This window comes from Diabrotica virgifera, chromosome 8 (assembly GCF_917563875.1).
Source record: "Diabrotica virgifera virgifera chromosome 8, PGI_DIABVI_V3a".
Lineage (NCBI taxonomy): Eukaryota > Metazoa > Arthropoda > Insecta > Coleoptera > Chrysomelidae > Diabrotica > Diabrotica virgifera.
Window position 1 is genome coordinate 65,049,501 of NC_065450.1, and position 27,344 is coordinate 65,076,844.

Consider the following 27,344-nt stretch of genomic DNA (forward strand, 5'->3'; position numbering starts at 1 on the left):
TGAGATCTATCAAATTCTGTATTTTTAATATAAGGCTGATGTTCACTTATTCTAACGTTTAATGGTCTTGATGTTTTACCTTTTGAATGCGAACAATTTTATTTAGGTTAATCCTCAGTGCCCGAAAAGAAGAACAAAATGAGGAAAGATAATCCAAATTATATTAATATGTTATTAGTAATAGTTGGTACGACGTTCAACCTGTTTAATGTTGAGTCCATCAATCTCGACAATAGTGAAAAAGATAACACTTTAATAAAATAACTTAATAAAATGCGCCCATCGGTATAATAGGCATTTCTTAATAATTACATTGCCAGCATTATATGCCGCCGACAAGCTTTTCACTTAATCTTTTGATTTAACTTGTTTGCAAATCAATTACGTTTGTGCAAATATCCGTTGGAACAACTGTACTATACCTACTATACCGTTGATTGATAAATATAGAGAGTGTATTTATCAATCTGTATATATTTATGAATCAACGACTATACTATGCCTATATTTAGACATGTCACAAAAAGAGAGTTTCAGAACCTGTAGCATATGATAAACATATCCCGACATAAATTTCTTGTTCTTTTCGCCGTTTTTTGGCTCTCCAACTGTTTTAGGTGCTAAACTTTAAGACAACAGAAATCTTCTGGGAATACCCTCTTTAAACTTTCTGTTAAATTTGTTATTTGCATGTTTCTCTTCAATATAGCCATAAGAACTTTTTGAAGTCCACATCAACGCCATTTTTAAAGAATAAAAGTGGAACTCTCTTAATTTAACTTTAATTTTTGTAGAAAAATTAAAAATGTATTTATAAAAAATTCATAAAAAGTAGCCATTAAATGACACTCTTTTTATAAAAATGGGTTAATACACTGACCGGCACAAAACGGCCACCCCACAAAATGGGTAATTTTCGATGTATTTAATTTCCTAAAGCTGTTGTCCGATTTAAGTGATATTTTTAATATTATGCTATAGCCTTATCTTTTAATAATATTGCTGTAATAAAATTGTTGCTAGACAGGTAAATTATCATTGTATACCGAGTGTACCAATCAAACTGTTTTTTATTCTCAAATTTCACCACACCCTGTGGAATATTCTAGCATTTTTAAAATATTGAAATTAAAACCCAGCTATAGCCTTAGGGTTTCTTAACATTCTGTTTTTTGATTCATTCGCTTATGTTGAATAATAAAAAGTTAGGTACTTTAACAACTAGCCATGTTCTTCATTAATACAGAGTGTTTCTAAATAAGTGCGACAAATTTTAAGGAATAATTCTGCATAAAAAAAAATATTGACCCTTTGCTTATAAACATATGCTCGCTAAATGCTTCGTTTCCGATATACAGGATGTTGAATTTTTTCTTACAAACTGACGATTTATTTATTGCTCTAAAAACCAGTTGAGATATGCAAATAAAATTTGGCAGGTTTAAGAGGTTGTTATTTCGCATTTTTTTGACATACAATTAAGAATTTTATATTCACCATTGGCGTGCATGCGGGTAATATTACCCGTCATATTACCGGTATGCGCGCCAATGAAGAATATAAAATTCTTAATTGCATGTCAAAAAATATGCAATAACTGTATCTTAAATCCTACCAAATTTCATTTTAATAACACAACCAGTTTTAGAGTAATAAATAAATCGTCAGTTTGTAAGAAAATAATTCAACATCCAACGAAGCATTTGCGGACATGTGTTTATAAAGCAAACGGCCATTATTTTTTCATGCAGATTTACCCCCCAAAGTTTGCCGCACTTATTTAGAAACACCCTGTATTAATTAAGAACATGGCTAGTTGTTAAAGTACCTAACTTTTTTATTATCCAACATAAGCGAATGAATCAAAAAACAAAATGTTATTAAAACCTGAGACTATAGTTCAGTTTTAATTTCAGTATTTTATAAATGCTAGAATATTCCATTAAGTGTGGTGAAATTTGAGAATAAAACACAGTTTGATTGGTACATCCGGTATACAATGATAGTTTACCTGTCCAGTAAGAATATTATTACAGAAATTTTGTTCAAAAATAAGGCTATAACAAATTAAAAAAATCACTTGAATCGAACAACAGGTTTAGGAAATTCAAGACATCAAATATTACCCATTTTTTGGGTTGGCCGTTTTTTGTGCCGGTCAGTGTATATAATATGTCGTCACATCAGTTCATAACCAATATTTGTTTCGAAATATGCCAACAACTTCCGGCGCACATTAAAATAAAACAGAATTTTCGGGATAAGTCATTAATAATTTTCCTGTTATTCTATTCGAGAACGTCAGATGACGCTTGGTTTATTTAAATTTAAATAATCTACATCAAATGACTAAAAATATCTCGTCTTCTCAATAATAAATGCATAGTAAAATTTCTGTTATCACACAAAATAAAAGTAGCTCTATGTTGCTTATTTGATAGTTCAGATAGATAAACTAATATTTTCTATTAAGAGGAAAACGAAAAGCCCTAGATACAAAGTTTACTACCTTTTAAACAATTAGAATAATTGAAATAAAATACAGTAAACAATATTTTAAATCCAAGACTTTTCGTTAATAAACTGCTTTCTGGCTGCATCCCGTATCTCCGGATTTTACGGAGATTTAAAATATTGTTTACTGTATTTTATTTCAATTATTCTAATTGTTTAAAAGGTAGTAAACTTTGTATCTAGGGCTTTTCGTTTTCCTCTTAATACGAGAGATGTCGCTAGAATGCGTCTCAAGAGGTGGAACCATTGTTTTCACGATGGTTTCCCTTAAAATAGTCAGATTGTTTGTATTCCTTCAGATTTGTGACTGCATAGCTTCACTGATGAGGCATGAGGATGCTTAAATGGCTATATGGAGATGGTGGTCCAAATCTGAACCGAATATAAACAAAAATCTGCATTTATCTAATATTTTCTATTTATTTATTTATTAGCAAGTCCATTTGCTAATACACTACCTAAACAATGTCGCGTGGACTTATGGTAGGGGAGCCCAAGCGGGGATTTTTGCAGTTACTCGAGTGCGTCAGATTATCACATGCGGAGAAACCTTGTACCCTCTAAATGTACCTCTACTATAATTGGCTCTTAATACAGGGAAGTTCGTTAAGGGGGGCCCGAAAAAAATATATATCCTTAGAAAAACTCGAAATCAGAACAAAACAGTGTATTTTTCAAAAATCTGACGATTTGAGCGAGGCGTAAGAAAATGGGTTACAAAGGGAAACGGGTCACAAAGTTTCACAAAAAAAAGCGAATGTTTCGCGAGATGAACGCCATATCGAAAAACTAATAAATACTGCTCAATATTTTTCAAAAATCTATCGACTGATACTAAACACCACCCCCACGGAGAAGGATACGGGATAAATTTAAAATTTTAGATAAGAACCCCGCGATATTTCGCGAAATGAACACCAGATCGAAAAACTCAAAAATACACATATTCAATATTTTTCAAAATCTATCGAATGGTACACTTCGCGTCAAAAAAAACTGGTACACTTTTTTTTTCACAATGTAAACCTGTGTTCAGACTGGACACAATGGCTCGTGAATCACGGCGTTGTTGCCAGCACAGATAATGGAATTGCACTAAATCTAAATACAAAAAATAACGTTCAAAAATCATGGCGGTGAATCGTAAAACGGGCCATAGGTAACTTAATGTAAAGTTCTAAACTGTTAAATTCCTGCTTCCCTAATCATTTTACAACAAAAATCATGAGAAGCTATTTGTATGGGATTAAAATCTGTATTAAAAACAAAAGCTAAAATTGTTCTAGGATTTAAACACATTCCAACATTTTGAAAAATACCTACATTTGCCACAGTAGGCATGTGTGTAAAAGTCATTGGCGTAGTTAGGGGGGGGCAGGGGTGGGCACGGCCCCCCCCCCAGAATTCTGGTGGCCCACCCCAGAAAAAAAACACAAAAAAAAAACGAAATTTGTATTTAGTATTATAACTCCCCACCACGGTCTGCGAAAAAAATTTTTTTTGAAGTTCGTGCTTCCCATTCTTCCGGTTCAAGACAAGATTTATTCACAATCAATATAGGCAACCCACATTACAATCTCGGATGAAGTCGTGCTAGGTATACGCAGACACCAACATGACGCAACTCGCTATACTATGCGCCAGTCGATTTAGCCGGGATCTTGCCTTAACAGCAGTGTTGCCAACCTTTGTCAACCAATTTACCGTACCTGTAGTCCGAAATTACCGTATTTTGCGTCGTATTACCGTACATTATTTTAAATTACATTTGGATATTTTTGGCGTAATAATATGTTACAGTATGTCCGCAGATTGAGTTTACAAGAGGACAAATGGACCAAAAAATGAAAGATACGAAAAAAAGTCATTCTTGATGAAAATTTTTGCTTGTTGAGAAAATATCATTCACCATAAGAAACTTTAATTTAGTTCTACAGGGTTGGTCAAAAATACAAAAAATATCATTTTGCGCAAGAGTAAAAATGCCGTATTTTGCAAAATACGAAAAAAAGTAATCCTTGATGAAAATTTTTGCTTGTTGAGAGAATATCATTTGCCATAAATAAGAAACTTCAATTAAGTTGAACAGGGCTATAATCAAAAATACAAAAATTTGTCCTCTTGTAAACTCAATCCGCGGACATACTGTATACATAATATTCTTGTCATTTTCTGTAAATAGAAATTATAGTGCATTTGATATTTAGTTTTTTGTAGCCAGTATAAGCTAATAAATTTACAAATATTTAAAAACTTTACTTTAGACCTATAAACAAAATATACAAAACTTATAAACACAAACAAAACAAAAACAAATGATGGTATAATATGAAGGTTTTCATTATTCGAATAGTAAAAAAAAAGGAAAGTGGGAAACTATTCCATATTTTCAATCTTAATTTCGTCATCATTTTCAGACGGATTATAAATATATAAATACGATGGAAAATACTACAAATAAATAAAATTTCTTGATAATCTCTGAATTATTACCGTACATTTACGTACGGTAATGATCATGTTACCGTATACCGTATTTTGGCATAAATTACCGTACAAGTACGGTAATTACCGTACGGTTGGCAACACTGCTTAACAGTCAGTTTCGCGTCGGGGCGGCGTTATTAAATTTTAGTGTTCTGCCAGGCGCATGCGAGTAAAGCAGCGATTAGTGCAGCGACACATACATACAAGATTTTTTTGTGATTTCGAAAATTCAATGTGATATTGGCTATTGCTGTTTTTGTCAGATACGATTCGACAATAAAATAGGTGTTTTTCACTTACTTAGTATGTACGATTTTGAAAGGGAATGCATTTTGTAAATTAGATATGGAGAATGCACAAGATTTCGTAGACAATTATAAAAATATATTGAAAATTGATACTTTCTCTTTAAATGCGAAGCTGTGGTTATGAAGAATATGTTGCAACTAAAAGGACATGAAATAAATATAGATAATATAATGCAGCATATTAAAAAAGAATATTATCCCAACCTGTATAAACTGTTGCAAATTTCTAGAATATTGCCAGTAAGTTCTTCTAGTTGTGAGAGGAGTTTTTCAGCTATGAGGAGAATCAAAACTTGGCTAAGAGCTACTATGATTCAGGATCGATTTTCTAATCTCTCAGTAATACATATAGAAAATGAAATCGTAAAAAATAAAATAACAGCTGAAAAAGTTTTATGTAAATTTGCTGAAAAAATAGGAAATTAACTCTTGTTTAGACAAGAGTTAATTTCCTAGAAGCATGTTTCTGTAGCAAAATTATAATATGTTTTACCTAAAATAACATTATTATAATTACTTATATGACATGTACCTATACCCGTTACTAAAAGAATTGGTTTTTTCATTTTTATTTTTGTAATTTTATAAAAAGAACCTTTGTAAAATTATAACTTGTATTCCTAATTAATAAAGATTTTAAGTTGTAAGTTTAGAAAATGGTTTCTGTTCGTGTGACTATGTATATGATCAGGTAAAAAAAAAGAAGCAAAATTGGTGATTTTTTTAATGAAAAATGGGCGTGGTGCTCAAAAAAATTTTCGCCTCCGAGGCACCTGCGGCGGGCTTTTTGGGTCCCTTAATCATACTTCAAGATGCTCAGGGAGCCGTGCCCCCCCCCCCCAAGCTCAAAGTCTAACTACGATAATGGTAAAAGTTAGGCCCACGTTATTATTTACCTTATTGTTCGCACACTATTGACTAAATAAAACATCTTTATTATTACTTTCCCCTCAACTGAGGCTATCTTATCAATTTTATTATTTTTTAAACAAGAAATGATAAAATAAAAATTTTGACAGTTCAAATTGTCAATATTTATAATAACTTCACTGTGACGGAACGCAACCGATACACATTATGGTAATGTGTGTGGCCTAACTTTGGCGTATTTCTGTGAAAAATTCTTATTATATTTCTCATGATTCGAAAAAAAAAATGAATACATTTAATAAAACACATTGAACATTTTGACAGGCGACATTTTCCACCTATGTGCTTAATATTTCAGCAGTTTCGAATTTTATTGTAATACATAATATTTAAGTTGCACAATTATTCACTGTAAAAGTTATTCATTTTGTATTAATTTCAAATTTTAATTTTTCCAGTGTATTTTATTTATTAGTATCCCACAACTTTACGAGAAACCCTTCATATTTCTCGATTTTAAATTAAACATAATAATTTAATGTCATGTCTAGAGTTATTATCGGTCATTCATGTCATAATTGTCATAAATTATAATAGAACGCGAATTAATTTATGGGTACTTAATTGAGATGATGGAACATTACAAAATTAATAAGAGAATTTTTTAGGATGCATGTTTAAATAAATTTGACTGACTAATTGAGAATGCTCGATGTTGTTTTAATTTTTAGTAAACCTACTAAAAACTTGCGGTCTGCCGCACAGCCCTGCTTTTACCTGGTTTGATATAATATTTTAGTTGAACTGGCAACGTTGCCTAGAAATAAGAATGACATATGTGACAAGACCAATTTACACAACTAGAAAAACACGATTTTCGGTTATAAGATTTGCCAGTTTTTTTTGACGCGAAGTGTACCAAACACGACCCCCACGGAGGTGGGGTGTGGGGTTACTTTAAAATCTTAAATAGGAGCCCCCATTCTTTATTGCAGATTTGGATTATTTACGTAAAAGTAAGTAACTTTTATTCGATATATTTTTTCGAATTATGGATAGATGATAGATGGCGCTATAATCGGAAAAAACGATTGTTGGAAATGGAAAATTAAATTGAAAATAGGTCCCCATAATGCTCGAGTGACTGCAAATTTAGCATACTTTGCTCCCCTACCATAGAAACTATGTCGAACTCTTTGTAGCCGTTAAAATGTTTTATTTTTTGCATGAAAACGGCGCGTCGTATAAAAATCGGATATATTTTTTATCACAAATTGAACGAGGAAGTCAAAAATGATTTTTAATTTGATATATCTGATTGGCGTACTATTTATTTTCTTTAAAAAATTGCGCGCCAACGGTGAATATAAAATTCCTAATTGTATGTCAAAAAATGTGCACTAACTACCTCTTAAAACCCACCAATTTTCATTTGCATATCTCAACCTGTTTTAACGCAATAAATAAATCGGCAGTTTTTAACAAAATTCAACACCCTGTATCTCGGAAACGAAGCAATTTTTGCAAACTATCATTATTTTTTATGTAGAATTTTCCCTTAATATTTGTCACACTTATGTTTTGAAACACCCTGTATATAAAAGGCAGCTCTACCTTCAGGGAGTTTTTATTAGTATACAGTATGCTTTTTTATTTCTTGAAAATCTATTTTATTATAATGTGGGTTCCCTAAATAAACAAAAAAATATATTGCCAGCATAATAGCGTTAAACATCCTTAAAAACAAAATCTTTGTACAAAATAACAAATACTGTTCTTAAAGAAACAAAATAAGTTAAAGAAATATAGAAAAAAATGTTTGCCAAAATCTGACAAATCGACTTCAAGTGTACATATCAGCTTTGGGCAAACGTTGATTTGGTCATATGGACATATCCAGATTTAAAAATGGAAGGTAAACTACATTTCACAGTACACTAGCTAGATGAATAAGATCAGCACAGTTGAAAGTTCTAGCTGAGCCTGGAATCGTCCCTAGGTCTGGATCCCGCATATGAAAAAAAAGTTGATTAATAGCAAGCTGAAAATTTGTTAATAGCTTAAGGGTGTCTAGTCGGATAAACTTTTATATATGGGAACACTGGAACAGAGACAGTTTTAATTGTGGAACAGGTTAAAAATTTGGAACGGTCAGACCACGAAAACGGCACATTTATTTTGTCCGACAGAATAGACTTAAACTCTCCGAACAGAGATTAAACTCTCATGCAAAAATCAGACTGCTATTTATCACCTGTCATAATTCCTGTCATTTGACATATTCTACATGTTCCACTCATTAAAACGCCCATTTGCTGATAAACAGCAGTCTGATTTTTGCATGAGAGTTTAATCTCTATTCAGAAAGTTTAAGTCTTTTCTGTCGGACAAAATACATGTGCCGTTTTCGTGGTCTGACCGTTCCAAATTTTTAACCTGTTCCACAGTTAAAACTGTCCCTGTTCCAGTGTTCCCATATATCAAAGTTTATCCGACTAGACACCATTAAGCTATTAACAAATTTTCAGGTTGCTATTAATCAACTTTTTTTTCATACGCGGGATCCAGACCTATCCTGGAGCCAGTGGCGTGCTGGCCATATAAATGAATCGGTGCAATCACCGAGAGGCCGCGGCCTCTTGAGGCCGGTCAAATAGGTTTTCACAAAAAATTTTACACAATGTAACAAAAAATATTTTTTTAATTTCTAATCGGATGTTAATTTTGCTAATAATATTAATAAAACATTTAAAAAAATCAATTTTTTTTATTGTGAAATACAGCTTAAGTAAATGAGTAAGACTCTATAGTCTATATACCTAAATAGATTGCTACAGATAATATTATTTATTTTCATACATACAAGTATATTTATGGTTTTACAATTTCCTTCAAACAATGGGTACTCTGCAGAATTAAAAAATGGAAAAACGTCTTGCTCATTTTTGACCGAATTATTGAAAGTATCTAAAAACGACTTGATCAAGACAAATCAAACCATTTTATGATGAAATAAGCACTCTACATCCTAGAAATTTTGATACAATAAAAAAATGGTACACCTTTGATGGCATTTAAATCATTTACTGAAAAATTAAGAAAGTTTTATCCTACCATATCTGCGACTGCAATTAGAGAAGAACTCATGGATTTTGCTGATAAATGGATTGTATTAAAATAGGATTTTGCAAAATACTGAGATTATACAAGATATAAAGGATGATATTATTAATCCAAGTGATAATGAACATGAAGTAACAAATGACAATGTTGATATCTTGAAAACCTCACCTCCGTGTGGTACTAAAAAGTGTAAAGATTGTATAGCTTGCTTTTACGCTGTTTTGCATAAGTACAACTTATATCAGTGCGTGCTTATCCAAATTTAAATAGTATAATTTAAGCATTTATTAACCCTTTCAGTGACACAAGTATCTTTCGAAAAAAGCTTTTCAACATTGAAATACATAAAAAATCGGCGAAGAAGTACTTTTACACAAGATCACTTTTATGATAATGACTATAGAAAAAGAAGCTTTGTATGAGCTTAAAAATGATGAAGTAATCGACGAATTTGCTCAAAAATCTAGTTTACTGCGGAAATTATTGATCGAGAGTTAAGCAATTATTTTATAAAATAATTGCAAAAGAATATTTAGATTATTGCGTTGTATTAACATTTTAAATATTGTTAAATTAAAGTATTTGCACTGTACTTGTATTTGTACTCTCTTGTATACCTAATTGATTTACTAAAATGCAAATTAATACATAATTTAAAAATTCTCAATTTTATTTTACATTTTAAATATTGTTAAATTAAAGTATTTGCACTGTACTTGTATTTGTACTCTCTTGTATACCTAATTGATTTACTAAAATGCAAATTAATACATAATTTAAAAATTCTCAATTTTATTTTACTTGTACACCTGGTTCCAAAAAAAACTGATACGACTCTTCACGCGTGTTTTGTAGAAAATTGAGCAGTGTATTTTGAAGGATAAATACTTAATATTTACATACTGTCAATGTCACTGCCAAATCTTAAAATTTGTCAGATAGCTTATTCTGTTCCACGGTTATTAGACTTTATTATTAATCTTTATTATTAATACTTTCTCCGCAACTGAGGGTATCTTATTAACTGTATTGTTTTTAAACAATAGATGATAAAATAAAAATATTGACAGTTCAAAAATGTGAACATTATTGCATTGTGTGTGGCCTAAGTTTGGGCTGAAAACTGAAATGTATTACATTTTTACATAATTTTGGAATATGTTTAATTACGTAGACCAATTTCAACAGTTGTTTTAAATACAGATTTGAATCATCTACAAATAGTTTCTAATGTCTTTTGATGTCAAATATTTAGGGAAGCTGGAATTCAACAGTTTAGAATTTTACATTGAGTTAATGCAAAATTGTGACGCATGTCAAAATTCTCAATGTATTTTAATTGTATTCATTTTTTTTCGAATCCTGAGAAATCTAATAAATATTTTTGAAAAATTTAAACTCAGAATGAAAGACTACATCATTACCGAGGGCTGAAAGTCCCTGAAAACTTCTATAATATTTATTTTAATAAGTTACAGGGCTGAAAATAAAAAAAGTGTGATATTTAATTTCAAATATTTCATTCAATAGAAACTGCTTGTTTATTCTAAGGGGCTTTCCGCCCTCGGTAATAATGTAATCTTTCATCCTGCGTTTAAATTTTTCTAAAATACTTATTAGTTTTTTCATGAATCAGTTGTTTGTTGTTTGTTTATTTTATTATTTGTCTGTCATAATAAATATAATGTCAGATCAATCAAATACACTGCTCAACATGATGAAATCTTACTAAGAGTCGTATCAGTTTTTTTAGGAACCGGCTGTACCTTAATTACATCAAATTCATATTATATTGATTTAGGAAATTATGGTTTCTGCCTTAGGTACTGCATACAATATTGTCATACATTATATCAATTATTATTTGTAAAATTTGTTATTCTTAAATGAAAAAATATAGCAAATTAAGAAAAAAATCATTGAATTCAAAGTTTTATGTTTGATTCAAAAATAATTTATATTTTTGTTTTTTTTTTGTTTTTTTTTTAATACCGAATAAAACATTCTGATAATAGAAGGTAAAATGAGGATGGGAGGCCGCTTTTCTATAAAATCACCGGGCCGCTTGAAAAGTTCCAGCACGCCACTGCCTGGAGCCGTGTAAGTAGTGAAACACCAAATTTAAAATAATACAAATTTATTTACCCTTACACTCTGGCCCGCGACAAATACAAAGTTATGTTAACAGTTACAACGTCTAAAAGCTAATAAATAATAATGATAATGATCGGTCCTTTATTCTGTACCGTTGTTTTATAGATAATAATTTTGGGTCAAATTAGACACGCCACCTTCTCTTGTTTTTAACAAAGAGCAAAGATTTAATGTTAATAGTCAGCGCTAATATGCAATATCCAAATATATTGTTTATGAACAACTAATTTTTCGGGTCGCACCTGTTGTATATAATAGATAACAAAATTAAGTCAATTTGTTGTACGGGGTGTTAATTATACAGGGTGTAACAAAAATACAGGTCATAAATTTAATCACATATTCTGGGACCAAAAATAGTTCGATTGAACCTAACTTACCTTAGTACAAATGTACACACAAAAAAGTTACAGCCCTTTGAAGTTACAAAATGAAAATTGTATTTTTCCAATATATCGAAAACTGTTAGAGATTTTTTATTGAAAATGGACATAAAGCATTCATATGGCAGTAGTATCGTATGAAAAAATTATAGTGAAATTTGGACACCCCATAAAAATTTTATGGGGGTTTTGTTCCTTTAAACCCCACAAACTTTTGTGCACTTTCCAATTTAATTATTATTGCAGTGCCATTAGTTAAACACAATGTTTTAAAAACTTTTTTGCCTCTTAGTACTTTTTCGAAAAGTCAGTTTTTATCGAAATATTTTGAATATTTGTCAAATCCACCACATATTTTTGTATATAGTCCATTCTTTCACGGTTTTTGCTCTAAATTTTAAAGAACCGCTTGGATTGACATGAAATATAGCATGCGTATAGCTTACATGTCAAAGAAAAAAAGTGATATTGTGCCGATGTGTGCTTTTCCCCTGGGGGTGACTTTCACCCCCTCTTAGGGGTGAAAAAATATATGTCCAAAATAAGTCCGGAAATGGGTAAACTAACTAATTTTAAGTAACTTTTGCTCTATAGAGCTTTTTCGCCAAGTCAACACTTTTCGAGTTATTTGCGAGTGAATAGGTTCATTTTTCAACAAAATAACCACACTTTAGACGGTTTTTCGCAAATAACTCAAAAAGTAAGTATTTTGTCGAAAAAAACGTTTTTAGCAAAAATATAGCCTATAAAAAAGTAGAAAAAAAATGGTGTACGCGTTAGGTCTCTGGAGGTCTCTGGATCTCGTAGAACTAGTTATAGCAAATGAAAAATAGATTCATATTCACCAAATTTCAAATAGAATATTTCGACGTGAAATATCGAAAAAATTAAGCACTTTTTGGATAAAACCCATTTTAACTTTTTTAAATTGTTTAAAAAAAATTTTATTTTTGTTTTTACAAAAAGTTTCTATCATTAAATTTAAGCAAGTTACGCTCAAAATAAAGTTGGTCCCTTTTGTTTTTTGCAAAAAAAAAATCGGGAAGACCAACCCCTAATTAGCAACTTAAATGAAATTAATCGTTACCGCTCCACAAATTATTTTACTTATGTTGTGTTTATATGATCTGTAAGTTTCATCGATTCAAAGTGCTTATTTTTGAAAAAATTTGGTTTCAAAGTAAAATTTTTAAAAATTTAAATTTTGAAAAATATTTTTTTTTCAAAATAACTTAAAAATTGTTAGAGATACCAAAAATCTCGAAAAACAAAAAAAGTCAGATTTGCTTTTCTGAATATCATGTATTTTTTTGTTTTTCTGTTAGACAAAAATTGATTAAGATTTGGTGTTTCTAAATTTGCATACATTCGTGATCAGTGACTCGTTCAACCCCTTTTAACTACAGCCCTTTCAAAAATAAAGACTTTGAACCGATGAAACTTACAGATCCTATAAATTGTTTATACACGAGTCAAGAAACTTGTGAAGTCGTAACGATTAAGTTCATTTGAGATACTAATTAGCGGGGGATTTTCCTGATTTTTTTACCAAAAAAAAGGGACTAACTTTATTTTGAGCGTAACTTGTTTACTTTTGATGCTAGAATTTTTTTATATAACAAAAATGAAGCTTTTTTTAAACACTTTAATTACGTTGTAATGAGTTTTCCCCGAAATGTGTTTCATTTTTGGTTATTTCACGATAAAGTATTCCATTTGGAATTTGACGAACATGAACCAATTTTTAATTAGCTATAACTCTGCTTCTATTAGGTACAGAGACGTGATATTTACACCATTTATTAAAAATTTTTACAGGCTATATTTTTGCTACAAATGGTTTTTCGACAAAATACTTATTATTTGAGTTATTTGCGAAAAACCGTCTAAAAGCGTGGTTATTTTGTTGAAAAAATGAACATATTCACTGGAAAATAACTCGAAAAATATTGACTTAATGAAAAAATTCTATAGAACAAAATTTACTTAAAATTAGTCAGTTTATCCATTTCCGGACTTACTTTGGACGAATATTTTTCCGCCCACAAGAGGGGGTGAAAACCACCCCCGGGGCAAAAGCACATATCAGCATAATATCACTTTTTTTCTTTGACTTGTTAGCTATGTGTATGCCAAATTTCATGTCAATCCAAGCGGTTCTTTATAATTTGGTTTAAGATTTGGTGTTTCTAAATTTGCATACATTCGTGATCAGTGACTTGTTAAACCCATTTTAACTACAGCTCTTTCAATAGTAAGGACTTTGAACCGATAAAACTTACAGATCATATAAACAATATATACACGAGTCAAGAAAGTTGTGAAGTCGTAACGATTAAGTTCATTTAAGATACTAATTAGGGGATGAATTTCTCGATTTTTTTACCAAAACCAAAAGGGACTAACTTTATTTCGAGCGTAACTTGTTTAATTTTGATGCTAGAAATTTTTTTTATAAAACAAAAATGAAGCTTTTTTTAAACACTTTAAATAAGTTGTAATGAGTTTTCCTCGAAATGTGCTTCATTTTTGGTTATTTCACGTTAAAGTATTCCATTTGGAATTTGACGAATGTGAACCTATTTTTCATTAGCCATAACTCTGCTTCTACTAGGTGTAGAGACGTTATGTACACACCATTTTTTTAAATTTTTTACAGGCTATATTTTTGTTAAGAATGTTTTTTCGACAGAATACTTACTATTTGAGTTATTTGCGAAAAACCGTCTAAAAGCGTGGTTATTTTGTTGAAAAAATGAACACATTCGCTGCCAAATAACTCGAAAAGTATTGACTTAGTGAAAAAACTCTATAGAACAAAAGTTACTTAAAATTAGCCAGTTTATCCATTTCCTGACTTTCTTTGGACGAATATTTTTTCACCCCCAAGAGGGGGTGAAAACCACCCCCATGGCAAAAGCACATATCGGCACAATATCACTTTTTTTCTTTGACTTGTTAGCTATTTGTATGCCAAATTTCATGTCAATCCAAGCGATTCTTTAAAATTTAGAGGTTTTGAAATATTTTACCGTTAAAGAACTGACTGGTTATGTACGATTATGTTGACTTGGTAATAAAATAAAATTTATTTATGATTTACATTTTTAGGTATATTTTAAACATTATTAAAAGAGAAGCCACATCTCGATAGAAGGTGCCTTTTCGAAAAATATAAAGAGGCAAAAAAGTTTTAAAAACACTGTGTTTAACTAAAGGTACCGCAGTAATAGGTTAATAGGAACGTACACAAACATTTGGGGGGTTTAAAGGAACAACACCCTCATACAATTTTGATGTAAACATATTAAAAAGAAGCCGCAACTAGATAAAAACTACCTTATCTAAAAAATATAAAGAGGCAAAAAAGTTTTCAAAATATTGAATTTAACTAATGGTACTACAATAATAATTTAATTGGAACGTACACAAAAGTTTGGGGGGATTTAAGGGAACAAAACCCCATAAAATTTTTATGGGGTGCACAAATTTCATTATATATTTTTTAAGATGGTCCTGCCATTATAATGCCACATGTCCATTTTCAATAAAAAATAAATCTCTAATAGTTTTCGATATATTCGTAAAAATCGATTTTTATTTTGTAATTTTAAAGGGCTGTAACTTTTTTTATATGCATATTTGTACTGAGGTAAGTTAGGTTCAATCGAACTATTTTTGGTCCCGGAATATGTGATTTAATGTATGACCTGTATTTTTGTTGCCTGTTTTGTTTAATTACGGAAATATGAATTTTCAATATCTGAGTTTAACACTGGACACATCTGCTTTGGGCAGACGGAGCATATTCACACACTATGAGCTGGAATAAAAAAAGTGCAAGTCACAAAAAGTGGACATATCAGCTTTAGGCAAACAGCCACAGAAATGTATATAATAAAATATTTTTCTTGTACTTTTTTTTGTTTCTATTCCAAAACGTAACGTACCTTCTGGATAGCCTGCGTATTAACGTATTAATTGGTAGAGTAATTTGAGAGAAATCTGTCAATATATCTAGTTTCTTAGGCCTGTGTCGAGGGGTATAATTGCAGAGGAAATTGGATAAACCACTTAACATGAAGTTAATTTGCCCGCCTGTGCAGGTGGCTAACAAGCATATTACCTGCTGACATTCCGATTCCATTCGGCTTAATTAACACAAAACTCGAAACTTAGTATTTGTCCTTTACATCAGTCTCCTAGTTAATTCAAGCAAGATTACATGGAAAGACAAATAATACCAACGTGGAAGTCCTCATGTACGAGTTTTGTTTCTGTTTCGTGATATTGTAGACAAGAAAGACCCATAGAGAAATAAATGTTAATTTGAGTAGTTAGTGAGTCATTAAAAACCTCTACAATACAAAACAGAAACCAACACAAGAAATCCTTAAGCAACTACAAATAAAAATAAAAAATGTCAATTCCGACTTACAACCAGAAAAGAGTAAGAATGAGATAAAAAGAGCACTCAAGGAGATGAAGACTAATAAATCGCCAGGAAAAGACGGGATAACTGTAGAAATGCTAAAAAATGGTGGGAAAACAACTAGAGAAGTTTTGTACATACTTATGAATAAAATATTAATGACAAAACAAATACCCAACACTTGGAACGGAGCAGTAACATTGTTACTATTTAAGAAAGGAGATAAAAAGGATCTAAAGAATTACAGACCCATAACTTTACTAAATGTGATATAATATAAACTATTAACCAAGATATTAACAAACAGATTAACAACTAAATTAGATGGATACCAGGCAAGAGAACAAGCCGGATTTAGAAAGAGCTTCAGTACAAGTGACCACCTTTTAACGATGAAGATATTAATCGAAAAAGCTAACGAATATCATATCCCGCTATACATGGCATTTATTGACTTCGAAAAGCATTTGATAGTGTGGAACACTGGGCAGTAAAGAATTCCCTACAAAACAGCAGAATAGACTACAGATATACCGACCTAATTACAAATATATATGATAAGGCAACAACAACTATTAAGCTAATGAAACAACGGAGCCTATTAAAATAAACCGAGGAGTAAGACAAGGAGATACAATCTCGCCCAAGCTCTTCAACCAAACGCTAGAAGATGTGTTCAAACAACTACACTGGGATGGCTTGGGTATAAACATAAACGGGCAATATCTGAATCACTTACGATATGCTGATGATATTGTATTAATAACAGAAAGAACTGAAGAATTACAAAGAATGATGGAAGAACTAGATAGAGAATCGACAAAGATAGGACTGAAGATAAGTTACAGTAAAACAAAAACCATGACCAATCAACAAGAAGAACTAATAATTACAGTGGCACAAACAAGAAAAGAACAAATAAAAGGGTATACATATATATCTAGGACAAATCACTAGATTAAATAAAGAAAATCAAACCGAAGCAATAAAGAGAAGAATAAGATTGGCCTGGGCATCATTCGGAAAACTGTCTTATATTCTAAAGAACAGAAAATACCGCAATACCTAAAAACAAGAGTATTCAATCAACGTATACTCCCTGTTCTAATATATGGCTCTCAGACATGGACGTTTACAAAAGAAAATATGGAAAAAATAGCAAAGACAGAAAGATCCATGGAAAGACAAATGCTGAACATTAAACTATCAGACAGGAAAAGAAACGAATGGATCCGTAACAAAACAAAAGTGAAAGATGTCTCTACCCAAGTAGCAAAGCTTAAATGGAAGTTCGCCGGACGCACCCTACGGCAGAAGGATGAAAGTTGGACTAAGATGATTATACATAGGAGACTGTGGAACCACAAACGAAAAAGGGAAAGGCCACCGATGCGACGGTCGGATGACCTAAAGAAACACACTGGGTCAAATTGGATGCAAATTGCCCAAAATAGAGAGGCATGGAAGAAGGAAGATGAGGCCTATTTCCACGAATGGATGTTTAAGGCTGATTAGATAGATAGATATAGTGGGTCATTTAAAAGTTCTGCCTTTTAGAAGATTGTAAACTGTAAATAATTCAGTTAATATAAAAATAATAAGTAAAAATAATTTAGAGACGATTTATTATCAAAAAACAAATAGTTTCTGCGCATTTCCGCAGAAATATTTGTAATATTTCTCTGTAATATTTCTCTTGTTATTATGACTTGTTAGAATAGAATAGAATAGAAATATGCTTTATTGCCACTGAAAATTTTTACAATTTTATGGACAAAGCTTACATACAGTCAAAAGAAAAACATAATATAAATAACAAATAACAACTACAATTTACTAAAATTAGATAAATCGTCAACAATGTACAGTATAAGATATAAAAGCCAAGACAAAAACAATTTATTGCAAAACATATATAAATTGCAAATTGAACATACAACAAATAAAATAAAATAGGTACAACATAAGGAACTGACAAGTTTATGCTACTGCGCATGGAACCCAATTTTCTTAGTTATTCATTAAGAAATTCTTCTATTGAATAATATGGTCTTTTGGATAGATAGGCTTTTGTCATTTTTCGGAACTTAGGGAAAGATGTTGCAGATTTAAGTTGTAACGGAAGATGATTGTACAGTTTCTTTGCGGAATATAATTTCTTTACTAACTCAGTGGATGGAATCGGTAAATAAATATCAAAGATTGAATTTCTGGTGGAGTAAAGATGATTGGGCCTTGATGGAAAGACATGAAGGTGTTTACGAATTAAACAAACCGTTTCTAGAATATATAAAGATGGAAGTGTTAAAATTTCGTGATCTCTGAAGTAACTTCTGCAATGTGTAGATCTTCTGAGGCCAAACAAATATCTCCTTGCTCTTTATTGCAATCTAAAAATGACATCAAATTGAGCAGCTGTACTAGAACCCCAAAAAGGAAGACCATATCGAAGATGAGACTCGAACAACGAAAAATATGTTATTTTAGAAGATGCTAAATTGAGTTCCCGTGAGACAGATCGTATTGCATAGCAAGCTGAGGCGAGTTTCTTACTTAACGAATCGATATGAAGGGACCATTTGAGGTTGCTGTCTAAAAAAATACCAAGAAATTTTACAGAATCAACGGTACTGATCTGGCTGTTATGAAGTGGCAAAGGTTGAAGAGCTCCTTTATAGGATAATGCTACTGTTTTATTTACGTTAAACGAGAGTAAATTAGAGTCAGACCAGGTCTTTATCATGAGTAGATCCGAAGTTATAGTTTCATGAAGAGATGCAATAGTTGAGTTGCTCCAAGTGATACTGGTATCATCAGCAAAAAGAAAATTTTTCCCATTGATTTTTAAATTAGTAATGTCATTTATAAAGATAAGGAACAGTATAGGACCCAATACTGAACCTTGTGGTACTCCACAGACGATGTTTTTGAGACTAGAGTCAGTATCATTTGCTCTAACTAGTTGTTTACGATTATTCAAGTAGGATTGGAACCAATTCAAAGAAATACCTCGAATTCCATAGAAATTTAGTTTTGTAATCAAGATGTCGTGATTTACACAATCAAAAGCTTTGGCATAGTCGCAGAAAACAATGGCAGTAAAAAAGATTATTGTTTAGTGCTTGGTAAACCTCATGTAGTACAGAAAACATGGCATCAGTGGTACATTTATTTGTTAAAAAGCCGAAATGATTTTGTGATAAAATGTTGTTATCAACGATAAAGGACATAAGTCGAGTTTTAATGAGTCTCTCAATAATTTTGGAGAGTACCGGTAGTAAGGCAATAGGTCTATAGTTGCAGGCATCAGATTTTTCGCCACCCTTATGAAGAGGAATAATAATGGCTGTCTTTAGGCACTCTGGAAATTTACCTTTTTCGAAGGAATCATTAATTAGTGAGAGGAGGATTTCCAACACATTTTCTGTGAGATTAGAGAAAATTTTTATAGATAGTCCATCAGTACTACAGGATGATTTGCTTTTGATACAATTGATTGTTTGGATAAGTTCAGAGTTATCGACTGGTCGTAAAAAGAATGAATTCGAGACCTGTCTTGAATTAGGAAGATAGGAAATAGGATCTTGTTGCGGCAAAATTGTTGATGTTATATTTTTACTCACATTAACGAAGTAGTCGTTTAGACTTTCAGGATTTGGAAGGGAAAATGATTGAGCTGTGTGAGTTTTATTTCGAAGATCGTTTATTATAGACCAAGTCTCTTTTGCAACACTTTTAGAGCTTCCCAGACGATTTTGATAATAGGCTTTTTAGCTGACCTGACAAGTTTTAGATATGTTGTCCTGTACTTCATGATATATTCAGTGACAGCAACATTGGTAGTAAATTTCTTGATGTATAGTAGTGAACGCATATTCTTAGCTGATATGCGAATACCTTTCGTAACCCAAGGTTTCCGATGTTTTGGCTTAATAGGAATTAAAGGAAATGCCTTATTGAAGATGTGGAGAAGCTTATCTAGAGAAACACTGAAATTATAGTCCACGTCTATAGAAGGAAATTGCCACTCAGAAGTTAAGCATAAATTTTGGAATTTACGAAAATTCCGGGCGGAAAAAATCCTACCTAAACGTCGGGTTTTTGAGGAGGGTTTGCTGAAGATGTTAAACTTCGTATACACTGCTTCATGATCAGATAGTCCCGCATTAATAACTGTAGAGCAGACATCAAGGGGTGAGAAATCTGAGACAATATAATCGATTATGGTAGATGTAGTTTTTGTAATCCTTGTAGGAGAATCAACGTGCATTGAGATACCATACGATTCAAATATGTTTGCCAGGGACACTTGGTTAGCACTAGCAGCAGCATAATTAATGTTAAAATCACCGCATAGAATTTTTCTGCTTTTATGAGGCAGGTCATCTAACAAATTTAGCAGGTTCTGAAAAAATAGTTCCACGGTAGAATCAGGTGATCTATAAATGCAAATAATGTAAAGATTAAGATTTTTATTGTAAACTAAGGAAAACTCAAAGAAGGATTCACTTAACAAAAAGTCATATTTTGTTACCAGAGAAAAATCATTATTTCTAGAGAGATTTTTCTAGAGTGTTATTATATATTTCTTACTGATAAAGTTATTTTAAGTGATGACATGAATTAAATATTACATTTGGTCAGTCCTTCTATACGGTGTCGAAGAATGGGCAATAAAAATATCCACCATTTATCGATTGGAGGCCTTTGAAATGTGGCTGCACAGACATACACTGAAAATACCATGGACGGCTATGCTGACAAATGTGGCAGTCCTTAAGAGAGCAAATACTGCCCGCGAGCTGCTTGATAACATCAAATATATAGAAAGATGGCCTATTTTGGACACGTAGTAGAGACCGGTATAATATTCTTCAACTTATTATGATGGGTAAAATCGAAGGATGCAGAGGAATTGGTAGAAAGCAGGCCTCTTGGTTGAAGAATATCCGGGAGTGGACAGGAATAAAGAATGCAGAACAACTATTTAGTATAGCTCGAGACAGAGACGGTTTCGCCATGTTAATCGCCAACGTCAAGGGGACTTGATAGGGCACGTTAAGAAGAAGTAAGGGTAGACCGATATAATATTCTTCAACTTGTTATGATGGCTAAAATCGAAAGACGCAGGAAAATTGGTAGAAAACTGGCCTCTTGGTTGAAGAATATCAAGGAGTGTACAGGAATAAAGAAAGCAAAGCAATTATTTAGAATAGCTCGAGACACAGACAGTTTCGCCATGTTAACCACCAACGTCACGGGGACTTGATAGGGTACGTTAAGAAAAAGAATTTTTCTCTTGTTTACACCATGTTTGAGTTCTTTTCAAGTTATTGATGTATAGTTGTATAGCTATTCAAAATAATCACTTATGTTATGTACTATATTGTTGGTGTCATATTGATATTGGTCATTTGTAATTTCTAGTGGTCCGTTTGTCTCTATAAGAAGTATGATAATAGGCTTGTTCTAGCAAATAGTCAAACTAGCCAGAAACCGTCAGCAAACGGTTGGTCAGTGAGAAAACATAATACAGTCACCAATGATATCCCCTCTACTCGCGCTGGTCTACTATTCGCTGATGGTTTTAAACCGTTTGAAACTGATGCTAGAACAAACCTATTATAATATTAACTTTGCCTTCAGAAAAATCGTGTTGAATACTCTCTACTATGTTCTCGTAGATTGTGCGTTTGAGAAATCATTTGGATCGGATAGGCCAGATGATCAGCGATATGGCTATCAGAGAAGCTATATGGAGAAGTAAAAACAGGACTTTTGTGTCCTTAAATCAGAGATAGAAGATGTCATTGTAGCACTAAAAAACAACAAGGAAGCAGATCCAAACACTGTACACTTAGAAATACTAAAGATCCTTAAGGCGAATTAGTTTGTATTAGTTTTACTCCTGAGTATCGAGACCAAGTTTTCTATGGAATTTGGCCATGCAAGATCTATAAACCATCAATTAAATCTACAATGACGTATTATAAGACACAGATTAGACCCAACAGATTCAAAACAAAACGACTACTAGAAACGACTGAGATAACAGTACTACGAAGAATATCCCGAAAAAACCTACTGAATAAAGAGAGAAACGAGGATATAAGAAAAGTATGTAATGTAGAAGACAGAAATACATGATTAACAAAACGGAGATGGAATGAAAGGACCCTATTAGCAGAACGGCAGAAAATAGAATAGTAAAAATACGATGATACAAATCACCGAATGGTCGAAGAAGTATTGGAAGATCAAGGAAGAGATGGTGTGATAATTTGAACAATGCATAAAGCTAATATCGAAGAAAAACCAGGCCTTGGGAGCCTATATGTAAGAACGAAAAAGAAGAAGACCTCGTTTTTAAGTTCTGTTATCAAGAAATATACAAAATTGGTATCCATATTTAATTTTGTTGATAGATGAAGAACAGCAAGCTTTCTGTTTTACAAGGCAGAAGAAGATATTAAGAGGAAACAGTAGCGATCAACAGGTAGCAACAAACGCGCTCCAAGATTGCGGGTGTAATTTTAAATATTTTGTCGAGATATTTGGCACACTTATTCGTAATATAATAAGGAATGGCGGTACAGAGCCCAATTTCAAAAATATGTTCGTATGTGGAAATTACTCTATAACTAAATAAAATATTGCAAAAAGGAGCCTGTGCCGCCATTAAGAAAAACAAAAAAATACACTTTCTTCAAATAAACTTTTTTATCCCGTGCCTAGATTTTGTGTCACGTTGGAACTACTAAAAATCGATTTTTTTATAACAAGAAATCGAACTTCACTGACTTGGCAACATTTCGCGCCTATGTGTATAAATAGTACATTGTTTACCGGGTAAACAATGTGGCTTTTCGTAGGAAAAGCCACATTCCTGGACTCTGTGTTGCTAAGTCTCGGCTTGCGCCTCGACTTAGCAATCTTCACAGTCGTCCAGGAATGTTAAGCTTTTCCTACGAGGTAAACATACTATTTTTCCGCAAATCGTTTAAAATTCGACAGATATTGATTGATTTAAAAAAAAACGCGATAATTTTATTCCCAAATAAATGGTGCTTTGAAATTCCTAATAAAATTACTTGGGTTACTATGGAAACGTATTGAGGTTGAATTATCATTTATGTAGAACACTAACAACTGTACGGAAATATCATTTCCTTACAGTAAGGAAATGACATTTCCTTACAGTAAGGAAGTCCTGACTTTTTCTTCAAGAAATTTTGACAGGAATGTCAAAATTTCCTGGCGATTTGCGGAAAAATTATTGTTTTTGATCACGGTTCTTAGACATTACTTAGTACACGAGAGTGTACTGTCATTTGAATCGTAATATGATTTTTTTTCGAATCCTGAGAAAACCAAGTATTTTAAAAAAATTTAAACGCAGGATGAAAGATCACATTATTACCGAGGGCGGAAAGCCCCTTAGAATAAACAAGCAGTTTCTATTGAATGAAATATTTGAAATTAAATATCACACTTCTCTTTAATTTTCAGCCCTGTAACTTATTAAAATAAACATTATAAAAGTTTTCAGGGACTTTCGGCCCTCGGTAATAATGTAGTCTTTCATTCTGAGTTTAAATTTTTCAAAAATATTTCTAGTTTTCTCAGGATTCGAAAAAAATGAATACAATTAAAACACATTGAGAATTTTGACATGCGTCAAAATTTTGCATTAACTCAATGTAAAATTCTAAACTGTTGAATTCCAGCTTCCCTAATTATTTTACATCAAAAGACATTAGAAACTATTTGTAGAGGATGGCAATCTGTATTGAAAATAACTGTTAAAATTGGTCTACGTAATTAAACATATTCCAAAATTTTGTAAAAATGTAATACATTTTAGTTTACAACCCAATCTTAGGCCACGCACAATGCAATAATGTTCACATTTTTGAACTGTCAATATTTTTATTTTATCAACTATTGTTTAAAAACAATACAGTTGGTAAGATACCCTCAGTTGCGGAGAAAGTATTAATAATAATAAAGATTTTTTATTCAGTCAATGGTGTGAGCACTGTCAGCTAAATAGTAACGTGTGGATTAACTTTTACACGCATACCTATTGTAGCAAATGTATCATATTTTTCAAAATTTTGGAATGCATTTAAATCGTAGAACAATTTTAACTTTTGATTTTAATACAGATTTTAATTCTCTACAAGTATTCTCTCATGACTTTTGATGTAAAATAATTAGGAAAGCAAGAATTCAACAATTTAGAATTTTACATTGAGTTTGCTATGGCCCTTTTTACGATTCACCACCCGGTATAAGATAAAATGTGTACTATTTGCCTTATTATTTCATAATAACACAAATAATACACATATATACACAATAACACACATTCAATGATCGAAAATCATTTAAAAATATGGGAATGTATACTCTTGTGACGTAAAGTCAAAAATATAAGTCTCCCCACCACCGTCTGACAAGGCAACCGTAATAAAGTCTAATAACCGTGGTTTTTGATAGTATAAACGTCACTGTCAGTGTCGAATTACCGAGGCACTGTTGCCTCACTTTTGAAATCTTGGACGTATGTTGCTACCTGTTGATCGCTACTGTATCACCTTAAGATAACCCTTTATACTGTTGTATAAAGGGTATAGCGGTATACGCCGCTCGCCCCTACCGTTGTGCCAGATCGATTGTAGAATGTTCTATAATACTTGTTCGATAGAGACATTCGAAGACGACGATTTCCTTCTATGGCCGCACCTATCCGTATATCCGTATTTCTTCGATCCGACATCGGATTAAAAAATAAACCCATAGTATTTAATGGCGGCGCCTACATTGGATTCGATTTTTCTCCGATCCGATCCGATCCGACGTCGGTTTGAAAACAAACTCATGGTATTAAATGGCTACATCTACATTGGTTCTGTAAATCGCCCCATATCGCGCGATTGATAGGAGAAGCTACAGCAGAGAAGCAGTTCGACGTCGGTCGATATCGGATCGGATCAGATCGGAGAAAAAACGGAGCCAATGTAGGCGCCGCCATTTAATACTATGGGTTTATTTTTTAATCCGATGTCGGCCGACGTCGGATCGGATCGGAGAAAAACGGATCCAATGTAGGCGCCGCTATAGGCCTTCGAGATATAGGACCGTAGTTTCAGTCGTTATCTTAATGTCGCGTGTTATAAATGTCGAACATAAATTGTAATCATTGTAAGTAAATAATTGCATATATAAATTATGTTTTAGTGTCGTAAATAAATTAAAACTAGAGACTAATAAATTAAGACGAAGTAGTTTTCAATCCTAATAGTAAATTATTAATATTAAAAATATTACTAAAATATTACTAAAATATTTTTAAATTGAAAACTTATAGGTACACTTTCCTGGTGACACCTCCAAGACTTCTACAATTTGCAAGTCAAATGGATGCTGCAGTGAAGACGAGAGGGAAGGAATTCTACACTATGCAACTCACATCCCCCGTCTACAGCTGGTAAAGTTCCAACGGAAAAATGCACCTAGTTACTCTACGGAGTAATACGACTATAAAATAAAAATGTATACCATTTTTATTCAGTTGCAATGCGAAGGCAAAACAATCTTACTTTTCAATTAGAATACGGAGTGCAGTCCAGTCCCTTGAATCGCGATTTTCGGCTCTTATTGGAGCCTTCATCGGAAACAACGTAGGCACTGTTCTCCATATTTTAACTGATTCGCATCGAGAGGTTTTCCCACCCTTTGCAACTGAAGTGATGATAGTAGGTGGCTAGCGCCATCTGGCATTGAAAGACGAAGTAGTTTTCAATCCTAATAGTAAATTATTAATATTGAAAATATTAAAAATATTACTAAAAGATTTTAAATTGAAAACTTATTGGTACACTTTCCTGGTGACACCTCCAAGACTTCTACAATTTGCAAGTCAAATGGATGCTGCAGTGAAGACGAGAGGGAAGGAATTCTACACTATGCAACTCACATCCCCCGTCTGCAGCTGGTAAAGTTCCAACGGAAAAATGCACCTAGTTACTCTACGGAGTAATACGACTATAAAATAAAAATGTATACCATTTTTATTCAGTTGCAATGCGAAGGCAAAACAATCTTACTTTTCAATTAGAATACGGAGTGCACTCCAGTCCCTTGAATCGCGATTTTCGGCTCTTATTGGAGCCTTCATCGGAAAGAACGTAGGCACTGTTCTCCACATTTTAACTGATTCGCATCGAGAGGTTTTCCCACCCATTGCAACTGAAGTGATGATAGTAGGTGGCTAGCGCCATCTGGCATTGAAAGACGAAATAGTTTTCAATCCTAATAGTAAATTATTAATATTGAAAATATTAAAAATATTACTAAAAGATTTTTAAATTGAAAACTTATTGGTACACTTTCCTGGTGACACCTCCAAGACTTCTACAATTTGCAAGTCAAATGGATGCTGCAGATGCTGCTTCCGTTGGAACTTTACCAGCTGCAGACGGGGGATGTGAGTTGCATAGTATAGAATTCCTTCCCTCTCGTCTTCACTGCAGCATCCATTTCACTTGCAAATTGTAGAAGTCTTGGAGGTGTCACCAGGAAAGTGTACCAATAAGTTTTCAATTTAAAAATCTTTTAGTAATATTTTTAATATTTTCAATATTAATAATTTACTATTAGGATTGAAAACTACTTCGTCTTTCAATGCCAGATGGCGCTAGCCACCTACTATCATCACTTCAGTTGCAATGGGTGGGAAAACCTCTCGATGCGAATCAGTTAAAATATGGAGAACAGTGCCTACGTTCTTTCCGATGAAGGCTCCAATAAGAGCCGAAAATCGCGATTCAAGGGACTGGACTGCACTCCGTACTCTAATTGAAAAGTAACTTCGCATTGCAACTGAATAAAAATGGTATACATTTTTATTTTATAGTCGTATTACACCGTAGAGTAACTAGGTGCATTTTTCCGTTGGAACTTTACCAGCTGCAGACGGGGGATGTGAGTTGCATAGTGTAGAATTCCTTCCCTCTCATCTTCACTGCAGCATCCATTTGACTTGCAAATTGTAGAAGTCTTGGAGGT

The 27,344-nt window shown here is 32.5% G+C and overlaps 2 protein-coding genes across 3 annotated transcripts in view; one reads left to right on the forward strand and one right to left on the reverse strand.

Moving 5' to 3' along the window:
* LOC114331767 (probable G-protein coupled receptor CG31760) overlaps positions 1-27,344 on the forward strand; it is a 923,592-nt gene that overhangs the window by 711,690 nt on the left and 184,558 nt on the right. The gene's annotated exons all lie outside the window — the stretch shown is intronic.
* Positions 1-27,344, reverse strand: part of LOC126890614 (fumarylacetoacetate hydrolase domain-containing protein 2-like) — a 56,154-nt gene that overhangs the window by 20,350 nt on the left and 8,460 nt on the right. The window lies entirely within an intron of this gene.